This window comes from Manacus candei, unplaced genomic scaffold (assembly GCF_025592945.1).
Source record: "Manacus candei isolate 608988 ecotype Guabito, Panama unplaced genomic scaffold, ASM2559294v1 h1tg000043l, whole genome shotgun sequence".
Lineage (NCBI taxonomy): Eukaryota > Metazoa > Chordata > Aves > Passeriformes > Pipridae > Manacus > Manacus candei.
In genome coordinates, this window is record NW_026138091.1 from 20,437,505 (window position 1) to 20,448,470 (window position 10,966).

Here is a 10,966-nt window from a genome sequence, read left to right on the forward strand (position 1 = left end):
CTAGGCCCTTCCCTGTAACAGTCAGAGGACTTGAATATGTCCCTCTCTCTCCCACTTTGACCCCCAAATCTTCTTGCATTTCAGATACAAAGTACTCAGTGGCAACATGCATATTTTTGAGAAATCCGTGATGGACATTTTATAAATAAGAGCTCTCTCAATTTGCAGTGTACTTCTTTAGTGAAAGAACTGAGACAAGTAGTTATTTCTCCTCCTTACCCACAGAACAATCACTTTCTATTCCACCTTTCCACATGAATGAGTTTCTTCTCCACTGATGAAGGTGTCCTTTGAAGTAAACAATAGTTTGCAAGGAAAAATCCTTGTAATATCAAGAGGCCAAGATGTGTCTATATATATATATGTATATATAACAAATTCTATTATAGAAAATAAAGTTATATTAAAAAAAAAAAACCTCAGTTGTCATAGTTTCAAGAGATGTTGGGTATTATTACTGTTATCCTTTCTTCTCAGAGGTACTTCCTGCAATGAATTGTCCAGGCTTTTGGACAGGGTTCATGTGACTAACAGTTATACTTTATTTTTAGCTTTGGCTGACATAATTACCAGGAATACTTACATATTAAACCACTACAAGATGTCTTTTTTTAAATGACTGCTCTGCTATGTATGTACCAATACTATTGGAAGACAGGTTGAACTGTCACAGTCACATTTCAAACTTCACATAATTTATGGTCTTGAGATATAACTGTATCTTAAGCTTTGCCCTAATTACCTTTTTACTGATCATCCTAAGGAGGATGCCTCCTTCTTCTGTTGCTCTCAGTGCTTGCATGGCCAGAGGCAACTGAAATAATTTTGTTATTTTACATTAAAATATAAACAACTTTTCAGTTTTGTCTCTTTTTTTCTTTTAAATCTCTCTTCTCAGGTGCCAGTTATCAATGCGGGGTAGAAGAATGGGCACAGCTGATATAGAAACATACAGTAGCATAGTGGGAATTTCTTAAGCAATGTTTGTTGCTTAAAATGACTTAATGTATAGCTACTCCTGAAGACACAGCACTTGATACCTGTTAGAGCCTTTCTTTAGAAGGACTGCAATTTTTTTGCTGCCCTTCCTCATAAGGCTATTTTTCTAATAAGATTGTTTTCTGAAGGGTAGAAGTGAGAATCGGAGAAGAACTAAATGGTAGGCATCAGTCACTGTAAATGGAAGAGTTACCTGGAATCTAAAATAGAAATCCAGCCTGCTGTATCTCTGTCCCTGAGAAGAAGTAGTCCAGTGGATCTCTGTCTTATTATCAAGGTGGTAAAATTTGTAAAAATTATTTTCTACTGCTTCTTGCATGTGGAAAGCGAGTCTTGGGTTTTAACCAAAGCTGAATCTATTTCTTTGTCCCCATTGCCTCCTGTGAAAAAGCGATTTGTTTGTTCTTTTCTTCTCACTCTTCCGTATCAGATCATTTGGGAATTCAGGTGCTTCTCAGCTTGGCCCTGGTGGGCTCGGGGTTAAAATCTCAACTGTTCTGGATGCCCTGATGCTTTTCAGAGTACACTTTTTTCATGGGCAACAAGAGTCCTGCAAGAAGTGTCTCTTAAAGCTGAGGAGGTGTTCAGCTGGTCTTTTGGCAGCAGTGGTGCGTGACTTGGTTGGCAGAGGATCCTGCTTTTTGGAAGACATACGGAAAGGATCAGAGAGGTGGAGTTTTGCTCCTGAGATAGGGGAAATGTTGATTAAAGCTAAAAGGTTGCAAGAGATGACAACGAAACAAATCATATTTTTGCTTAATATAGGCAGGACTTCTGGAGTCTACATTAGTCAAACAGCCTGATACCTGAGGTGTTTTGGGGAGGTCTTTTCTGAGGTACCTCAAAGGGGCTTGATCATCAGAAAAGATGCACATGCAGCCTCTGAAGATGCTGCCCTCTGTTCTCAAGATCAAAAGATTATTTAATCTCTCTGAAAAAAGTCCAGTGCCCACTTTGCATTTCAACTTGTGCATGTACCAGGCAAAAAAGGAATCGGCACTACCAGTTGGAAACTGGCCCCTGGCCCTGTGTGCCAGCCTGTCGAAACCCATGTTCACCACCTCTGGGACAGTGCCTGCCTGTGTTTGCAGTGGTTTCTGGTCCCACTACCCCGGGATGCAGCTTCTGAGATCTCAAGGGTGAAAGGCTGAGCAGTGCTGTTGATTTGAATGCATTCTTCTTGCTTTTATGTACTGCTAACAGAATCTTTCTCAGGATCCTTTACTGTTGTATATGGGTACTTTAAGCATTCAAAACTGTAACATTGTAACTCTGTGCCAGTGAGGACTGCTAGTCTCACTTCGGAGATGTAGCAACGGAAGGTAGAACAATGTCGTCCAGCCCTGATTCCTCTGGGAGCTCGTGTGTCATGGCCCAAATCATCCCCATGTCTGGACCTTGGCCCCCAGGGGTCTGATCTGTGGAGGGAAGAATAAAGTACGAAGGTGGCTGAGGGAGTAACTGGGGAATAAGAAGGAGAAGCAGTTATGGCTGTGTCACCATGATCCTGTGCCAGCAGCTGCCTCGGCTCCCTACTGCAACTTGTCCGGGAGAGATGCCAGTGGGTGCCTAGCCCAGCGCTGACAAGCAGCTACTTATCTTTCATGCTCTCCTGATCTATCCTCACATGAAGCATTATCCACTGTACCACTGGTGCTGGGCAGCTGCTCTCTGGCACACCCAGGGTGGTGGTTTGCTTCCAGGGTTGTTGCGATGGCCAAAATCTGGCTTCCCTAGGGCATGCAGCCCAGGCAGGTTGTCATGTCCATCCCCTCCCTTTTTTGTTCCATCGAACAATGTAAACTGTAGTTTTAGTTTTGGACTATCTTAGAACTGGCAGCCTTTCTCACAGACTGACTGGTCCTGGGTGATGAAGGGTTTGTTGGTGTCCTGCAATTCTGGCACCCTTTTAGACTGGGAAATCATATGGCTCATTTTTTGCAGGAAAAAGATTGATGTTCTTCAAGGTTTGGCTCTGTAATGGGTATTGGTTCCCTGAAAGAAATACAGAAGCAGTCCACTTTTTACCCTGTAGCAGAAAAAAGGTCCCTGGACCCCTTTCTGGACTTGGTCATATAAACCATATCCTGTGATACTTATTGTATCACAGGCCCTGGACTTCCTGAGCGTCAACTTGAGTTTTAATTTATTTTCCAAAATAAATTAAAAATTCTGGAATGTGTGTGTTTTGTAGTACTTTGTTCAAGATCACCTGCTGACTACATCTACACCAGCTTCCGGAAAAATCTAACTTGAACTTATTTCTCGTATGTTCAGGCTACCTCATTACTGCAGGGAGCCACCTGAGAAATGTGTTAATGGCCATATGCCAACACACTCAGCTCTATAAAAACCACTGAGATGAACCTGCTCCAACTGCTGAAAGCCAGAAACAACTACCCTCTTGTCTACACCAGGAAAACTACAACTTGTTAATTTGCCATCGGCCAGCAGCTGCTCTTGGGCTGGCAATGGTGGAACTGGTAAACGGAGCTCAGGCATATTTAACACTGTAATAAAATATAATTTAGAATTACAGAGCAGACTGGTAATGCTGCCTATTATCAAGGTTGTTTGACACTTCCCATTATAAAAGTATTTTCAGCCGCTTACAAGTTTGCCAAATTTCAACAGCTTGCACTGAGATTTCTTTAACTCGGTGTCTGCCTCTTGCTGAATATTCTATTATTATTGTTTAAAATGAAAAAACAGCATTTAGCCAGAGCAACTCAGCTGTTTCTAAGAAAGAGGACTGAGAAAATATCTTGTTAGTCCTATTACATTTACGTGACCTTTTCTTTTAACAGCTCAGAGGCAGGATTTAGCAAGAGAGGGGAGCCACTGTCAGAGATGCTTGTGCTTTTTCTATGAAAATTGACCAAAATAGTCTGAAGTGCAAGTCTTCAAAACATTTCAGTTAACAGGAGCTAGCAGGTCTTTAATTCATAGCTGCTAATTTGCCCACAGAGGTGATGTGGGGGCCATGTAAGTCTGGTTCCTCACAGTGGGCAGCTGGTTCCTACCCAGTCCCAGGAACCTGGTCTGCGGTGCGGGCTTTTGGGACATAGTGGTGCCCATCTTCCCTGTGGCTCTTGAATGAGCCTGGGCTATACATTGCTCACAGTATCTGTTAACTTAATAAATTCCTTGTAATTGTTGTCTGTTCAACTTCATCATCATCATGGCCAGTCTTCGCGAACGAAGATTTGGGAAAGGTCTTTACCCTTCGAGCCTGCGCAGTGGATTTTTTAGGTGAGACACAGTGTGTGCTGAACTGAGCCCACCCTTTAATCCTGAGGTTCATCTGCCGGGGCCGAGCGAAGCTCGGACAGTGGCAGCGAGGTCCTCAGGATGTAGGTTTGTTTAGAGTGACCTTCTCTTAGATGGATGGCCTTACAGGGCTGACAAGCTCCATCTGCCTGGAGAAGTTCCCTGACCGGGAATCAAACTCCGAGCCACGGCGGTGAGAGTGCTGCATCCTAACCACTAGACCACCAGGGAACCCCCTCAACTTCAAAGTGCAAGCCAAAAATCAAATTAGTTAATAGTGTTTGTCAATAGCTTCTTTTTTTTTTTTTTTCTGGATATAATGGCAGAAATCAGATTCCTTATCATAGAACGCTAAAGGCAATCAAAATTGACTTACTTTTGCTCTTGTTCATTGTAGGGTTTTCCCCAGTAACATGTGACTCTTTAGTTATTCTTTGCTTTTCTGTAAAGAAATGTTGAAGTTGGGTGCTACTCCTGCCTATGTGCTACTGCAGATGCTGGTGAGATTTCAATCCATCCCTATAGAGATCAGTGGCTGGAGGGGGAAGAGAAAGCAAAACACCTAAGCACATTTAGTCTAACAAAGAAATCTGTCTCTGCTATTAACTATACTGCCAGCACACTGGTTACAATAGCTACTGTCTAGCCATCAAAATTGTCTTATCCATCAGTTTTCTATTGGCCTACTTACATGGAAATTGCAGGAGCATGTCATGGCTTGTTCTGCAGAGCTCCTAAAATCAGTAGACTCAGCATCTCTGGGTTGACATACAGGCATTAATGTTTATCTACTACATATCTACAGCTGCAATGGGTAGGACAGCCAAAAGCCTACAACAAAGGGCTCAGAGAATCATGAAAGCAATTATACTATTTATTTTTAGGCAAACTGCATTATGGTGGGGTTCAGCTACCCAAACACATGAACTTTCAGTTGGTGATGATCATGGTTTGAGAGCTCCAAAATCCAATTCCCTAGTCCTAGCCCCCTCCCACATCTCAACCTAACGTGAAATGGGTTTTCCAGACACCACACGAGACTCAGAATGGGGGAAAGGGAATATATTACAAATATATTACAAATATACTGTACAAATATATTACATATTACTGTACAAATAAATACTACAATACATTGTATACGATCTTAACTATTTCTACCATGATGTAAGTATTTACAATGGATCAAATCTCTTCTCCCCTCCAAATAAAAGTCCAGGAGGGAAGAAGGAAAGATCCCTTTCCACTTTCAGAGCAGCAGTCTCTCTAGGGCAGCAGCTTATCTTCTTCTCCTCACGCAGCAGCTGTAGTCGGATCTCTGCCAGTACACACGAGGGGGTATCCAAGCCCCCTCGACCACTTGTCTTCAAGCGAGGGTCTTCTCTTCCATGGGCTGCGTTCACCTGGACAAGGTCGTCTCCCCATGGTCATATCACGAAGCTCAGGGGTCTTCGTGATGGTCCGTGCCTTCAAGGGATTCAAGTTCCCTACAGAGCTCTGTGCTCTGTCTCAAGCAGCGGGGGGGGGGGGGGGGGGGGGGGGCCAAGGTCACCCCCTCCGCATTCCTTCTGAGCTTTACAGCTCTTTTCTGCAGTGCTGCTGCAGTTTTAGGATTTCCATTCAGTAGGAGTCCATCCTTTCCACTTAGGAAAGGTCACAAAAGGAGTTTGGGGTTTTTTTGGTTTAGTTCTTACCCCAAAAAACTCTGTCTGTAGAGCTAGTCTGCTCTCTCTGCTGCTGGCTCTCTCTCTCTCGGCTCTCTTCAGACAACTCTGTGTCGTCTTTGGCTGCATGCTGTTTTGCTGCTTCTTCAGTTCTTATCTGGAAGACTGCACTTAAATTTAAAAATAACATTTGAAAATTTAATTAAAACTCACACCTTCATTATGCACCTTCTTGGTGCATAATGATATCAGGTTAAGACACTTTAAACCTAAGGCAATTTTATATTTTTATAGTCACTTTTTAACAGTCACTATTTCTTCTGCTTCCCTAGTTGGCATGAGAAGTCCACACAGATAGAGGAAATTATGGGGGGAAAAAAGTAAAACAGAATATAACTCAAAAGGTTGTCAAAACTATGTAGTTTAAAAGAAGTGATGCAAAGTGTTTTATCCTTTTTTTTTTTTTCTGGTTGCCTATTTTGTAAAACCATTCTCAGGCTGAAGGTGGGTAAGAATCCTTTAATGACCCATCACTTAGAGCTGAATAGCAGCTGTGACAGGTGATCTTCTTTTTTTCACAAGTGCTCTATTAGTTCTCATTATCTTGCCCCTAGGTCACTTTTTGGGGCCTTTCAAGGCCTTTTTAGCTCTGAAATAAACTGTATTTCTTTCCGTCTGAAGATGAGCCTGTGACATTTTTGGGGAGAGTATGTCACTCACAAGAGATGCCTATAGAAGAATACCTTGCTTGCCTTAGCAGAAGTGCTCTCACTGAAGAGGAAGCAGAGACAGGGGAGGAAGGGCAGTGGGAAGGGATACCCTGAGCATGGTTGATTCAAATCACGCTAGGCAGCAAAATCCTCAATTATTGCCAAATTCTGCTCCATATTTGAGGCTGATGGTGCCACCTGCTCCACCTCTGCTAGTACATTTTGTAGAACAGCTGAAATTATCTGCTTCTCCTCTGGCTACATCTGTGAAGCTCTTCCAATGCTTCAGTTTTTTCACCAAAGCTAAGTTGTGAAATGACTGTTGGGGCTCTCCTGTTTAGCAAAGGTACTGCTCTGGTTTTCAGGTTTGTCTCCATACAGGTGCTGCTCAGTTCTCCCCAACTTTCTGATTTCTGGGATTAGAAGAAGCAACTAAATCCTTTCTCCTATGGTGCATTAGCTAAGCTTGTGACATTCAGTGGGTTTATAGCTGACAAACAAGAATCTTTTTTTAAAAGCCCTTGCATCAATATTATTTTTATTCCTGTGACTTGTTTTGTGTAACTTGGATCTTTGCAATGCTGGTAGATGGTAGCGATGAATAAATAATCAAATCTGTTAGTAAAATGCTGAATTTTGCTCTGATTTACTTACAAATATTTGAAGTGGATATGAAATTGGGCAGAATTGATGTGGAAGGGGAGCAAGAAAGAGACAGCTTTTTGTGGAGCGATGTGTTTCTTTAAAGTATACTGAAATGTTATACTGCAGTATTGTGATCAGGATAGTTTAAGAGTGTCTGTATTTCATGTTTTAATAGCAACCTTGTCTTATCCAGTTTTGCTTTAGACATGAAAATACAATTTCTAAGGCTTTATCAGGTAAAACAAGAAACTTTGCATGGAAAGAACTAGAAATTAAGTTTCTGCAGACATGTTTTCTTTTTCTAAATGCTGACAAATAACTCCTGCCAAATGCTACATAAAGGAGAAAAAGAAACATATGGCAGTTCAACAGGAGTGAAAAGATGAGCTAATCCAGCATCCAACAAGTCTTTGGATGAGACTATAATAAAACCAACCAGCCTTTATCATGCTTGATAGCACCACTATAATTAAGAGTCTGTCACCAAGTTCATAATGAACCCTTTACCCTCTTTTCTGGGGTTTATAGTCTGGTGGTAAGAGTCACTGTGGGTTGCAACTAGAGCTCACTGTGGAGACGGCTCAAATCTAGCATGCAGGTTTTAAATAAACTGTTAAAAATTGAGGGCTTGTGCCAGTGATGAGCAAGTTGTGCTTATAGTCTGACCTGAGTGTTTAAGGACTCAGTGTCTAGGGTGATTTATTTGCCTTTAGCACGAAAAATACAAATATGTGTTCAGTATCCTGTTGTGCTTTCTTACGCTGCCTTGTAGGAATCAAGAATGCAAGGAATTAAGATTTTTATTTATTTCTTTCCCCTCCCTTGGTTTTATAGTCCTTACATCTGCCCTAGCAGAAGCTGCTGCTGCAGAGCTAGGGGCTAACATTTGCTATGATCTGCCTTAAAAAAACTCATTCCTTACAAGTCAAATTTTCAATCTTAAGGAGAAGTCTGGCAGATAAGGGAAAAATCCAGGCAAAAATACTTTTTTCTCTGTTTTTTCCCTCCATCCTTGAGGCTTAGTCAACTGCTAGCAGAGGAACTGTCTATGCAGAAGACGCCTCAGTTGTGAACAGAGGCATTCCGAATGATAGGGTCTAAGATTCAGGAAGTGTCCAATTTTTTCTGAACCGAGAATGATTTTATGTCTAATCCAAGGTACCAGAAACAGAAAGGAGCCCTCTAACATGTCTCATTATCCTTTCTCCCTTGCAGTGCAGGGGCTTCTCAGCATCTCAGGATGTGTAACATAGCTATTTGCGAATGTTCACAAGAGACAGGGCAGAGTTCCCACAACAGCATCTCCTCTGCAGAATGTGGGTCTAGTAATGAAAGGTCAAATATTTGTATGCTAAGGCTGTGGGTTCAGATTACAGCTAGATGCCTAATGAGATTTTCAGAAACATTGAGGCTCCCCTGCAGCCTTGTGTGCCAGACTCTTTTTAAGAGTCTGGCTTAGAAGGCATAACTAGGCGACCTCAATAACAAGCAAAACCTGAGTGGGTCAGTCCTGTCCCAATATGATTCAACCTTCTGACTTGTATGTAAAAGCAAAGGTGAACAGAGGTGTATCCAGTTCACATTTAATATACAGTAAATGTTAACTTTCCCTCGCAAACACTTCAGGAGAGGCTTTGACGTTCATTTGATGAGGGTGAATAGGGTGGGAAAGGATTGATATTCATGAAGTGCTGCAGTAGTCCTAAGTCTAGCAGGGCAGGCAGCCGAGTGGTGCCTCTGAATCACCATAAAGAGATTTAAAAACCATACATATGAGTGCTGGAGACCAGGAAGGGGGTGTGTCTTGTAACCCCTCTAACTCTCTGCTCTACTGCTTCTGCTTGTCGGAAAGAGAAAATCTGCGCTGCTTTTCTGACAAAGAGACCTCATCAAAGCTCTACATTTATGAATTAGTAATTCATAAATTAGCAGCTGTAGGTTGGCAGTCTCTTCAGAGGGCTATGCCAGGTTTTGCCTTCTCAAATGAGAGGCTGACCCACAAAGGCTATGCCTGTAAACTCAAGAGTTGAGATATCTTGTCCCTTGAAGAGACACCATGCTGTTGGAGGCCATCATGTCTTGTGTCTAGGCAAACCTCATGGGAGCCAGAAAGTGCTGCCTCTCGCAGATCCCTTGGCCTCAAGCCCCTAATCCTACTGCACCCCATTCAAACCCTGCTGGCACCCCTGCTGCTGACTTCTGACCTAGCTGGCCAAGGAGGACAATAGAAAGGAGAGGCACATATGTGCCTCTTGAAACACACATTCTTGGCTTCTACACCTATATCTGCTGGCAGGCACATGGTAGGAAGCAGCTGCTCACACTACTATTGCATTACACTCTTCATTTGGGCCCTATGCTTTCCAGCAGAAGTCATGAAGCATGGATGTGAACCAAACCGTGACAACCTTCTGCAGAAAGAAGCAGAGACTGTGTAAAGAACAAGAGACACAAGGCAGGCAGGGACCTCTGCTTGGCTCTCAGTGTGCAGAGGTGCAAGATCTGGACTTCTGGCATGAGTGAGGGGTAAGGACCCTTACTACTGGGGTCCCTAATTTTGGCTACTAGGGGTGTACATTACAAGAAAGCACATAGTATATTCTAGTATACATGTAACAGAGGCATGTATAACCTCCAAGGGGAACGTAATGAACGAGAGAGATTCATTCAGCCATCTTCAAAAAGCCACTAGTCATGTAGTGCATAGGAACTGCTCATGTTAACAACTTTGATTTGGCACTAAAGACTGGTGTCTTGAACATTAGTGTGTGAACACGGGAGACCTTTGTGGGTATAATTTTGATCAGTAGAAAAAAAACAAGCTGTGATTTTCAATCGAGAATATAAAGCTGATCACAGAAGGAATCCACTGTACAACAATCTCTGAAAAGAAGGCTTTTTAAAATTTCCATTAATTAGAATATATTTCATCTCTTGGCTTCATCTTAATTTAGAGAGAAATGTGGAAGTTTCTGTTTCACAGAAGAAGCTTGCATAACCCTTCAACTGGCATTTTCAAACCATGGTATAAATTACAAAAGGAAAAGTCGCAGTTGATGTGGAAAACACAATCTGTGCCTGCAAAGTCTTCTGTTTTAAAATGCCCATTTTATATTCTCCTCCGGAAGGTATGACAGCTCAGCTTATTAGCAGGGCTTCTTTTTTTGTGTTTGTTATTTAATATTTTTCTGAAAAAAGCCCTAAAATAAAAAGGAAATCCTTCCCCCCCCAACAACAATATCACAATTTCTATCCTTTCCATGTGTATGTAACTCAAAAAAATATATAGATAAGCATATTATATATTTTGTGTTCTTGGAACTTAAGAATTAATTAGTTGATGCTTAGAAGCAGTTTCTTCTGCTGCTGCCGAATAAAGCATCGGCTAATTTCAGAAAAACATATTAAAAAAGATCAACTCTTAAACTCTTAAAGGATAGACTCTGGATGTTTACCTTCACTAAAACATAATAGCTGTTCCTCTCTTCAAATAAAAAAAATTGGGTATTTGATTTTTTTCAATATTTACTACCAAATACTACTTAATTGCTCTTTCTGTTCACGTGACCTATAGAACAAATGCCTTCAGAAAGCTATTTTTTTCTATTGCATTAATAGTCAAACTGTCATGCTTCAACTATCAAGCTATGAGGTTTAATTTTTAAGCCACCCTTTTGG

The 10,966-nt window shown here is 41.7% G+C and overlaps 2 protein-coding genes across 10 annotated transcripts in view; both read left to right on the forward strand.

Moving 5' to 3' along the window:
- The window catches only part of PLXNB2 (plexin B2), a 262,497-nt gene that overhangs the window by 37,807 nt on the left and 213,724 nt on the right, over positions 1-10,966 (forward strand). The gene's annotated exons all lie outside the window — the stretch shown is intronic.
- LOC127474622 (uncharacterized) overlaps positions 4,450-10,966 on the forward strand; it is a 33,094-nt gene continuing 26,577 nt past the window's right edge. Inside the window, exon 1 of the mRNA XM_051795675.1 lies at positions 4,450-9,814. The gene's annotated coding sequence lies outside the window, so the exon portion shown is untranslated. The remainder of the gene's footprint in view (positions 9,815-10,966) is intronic.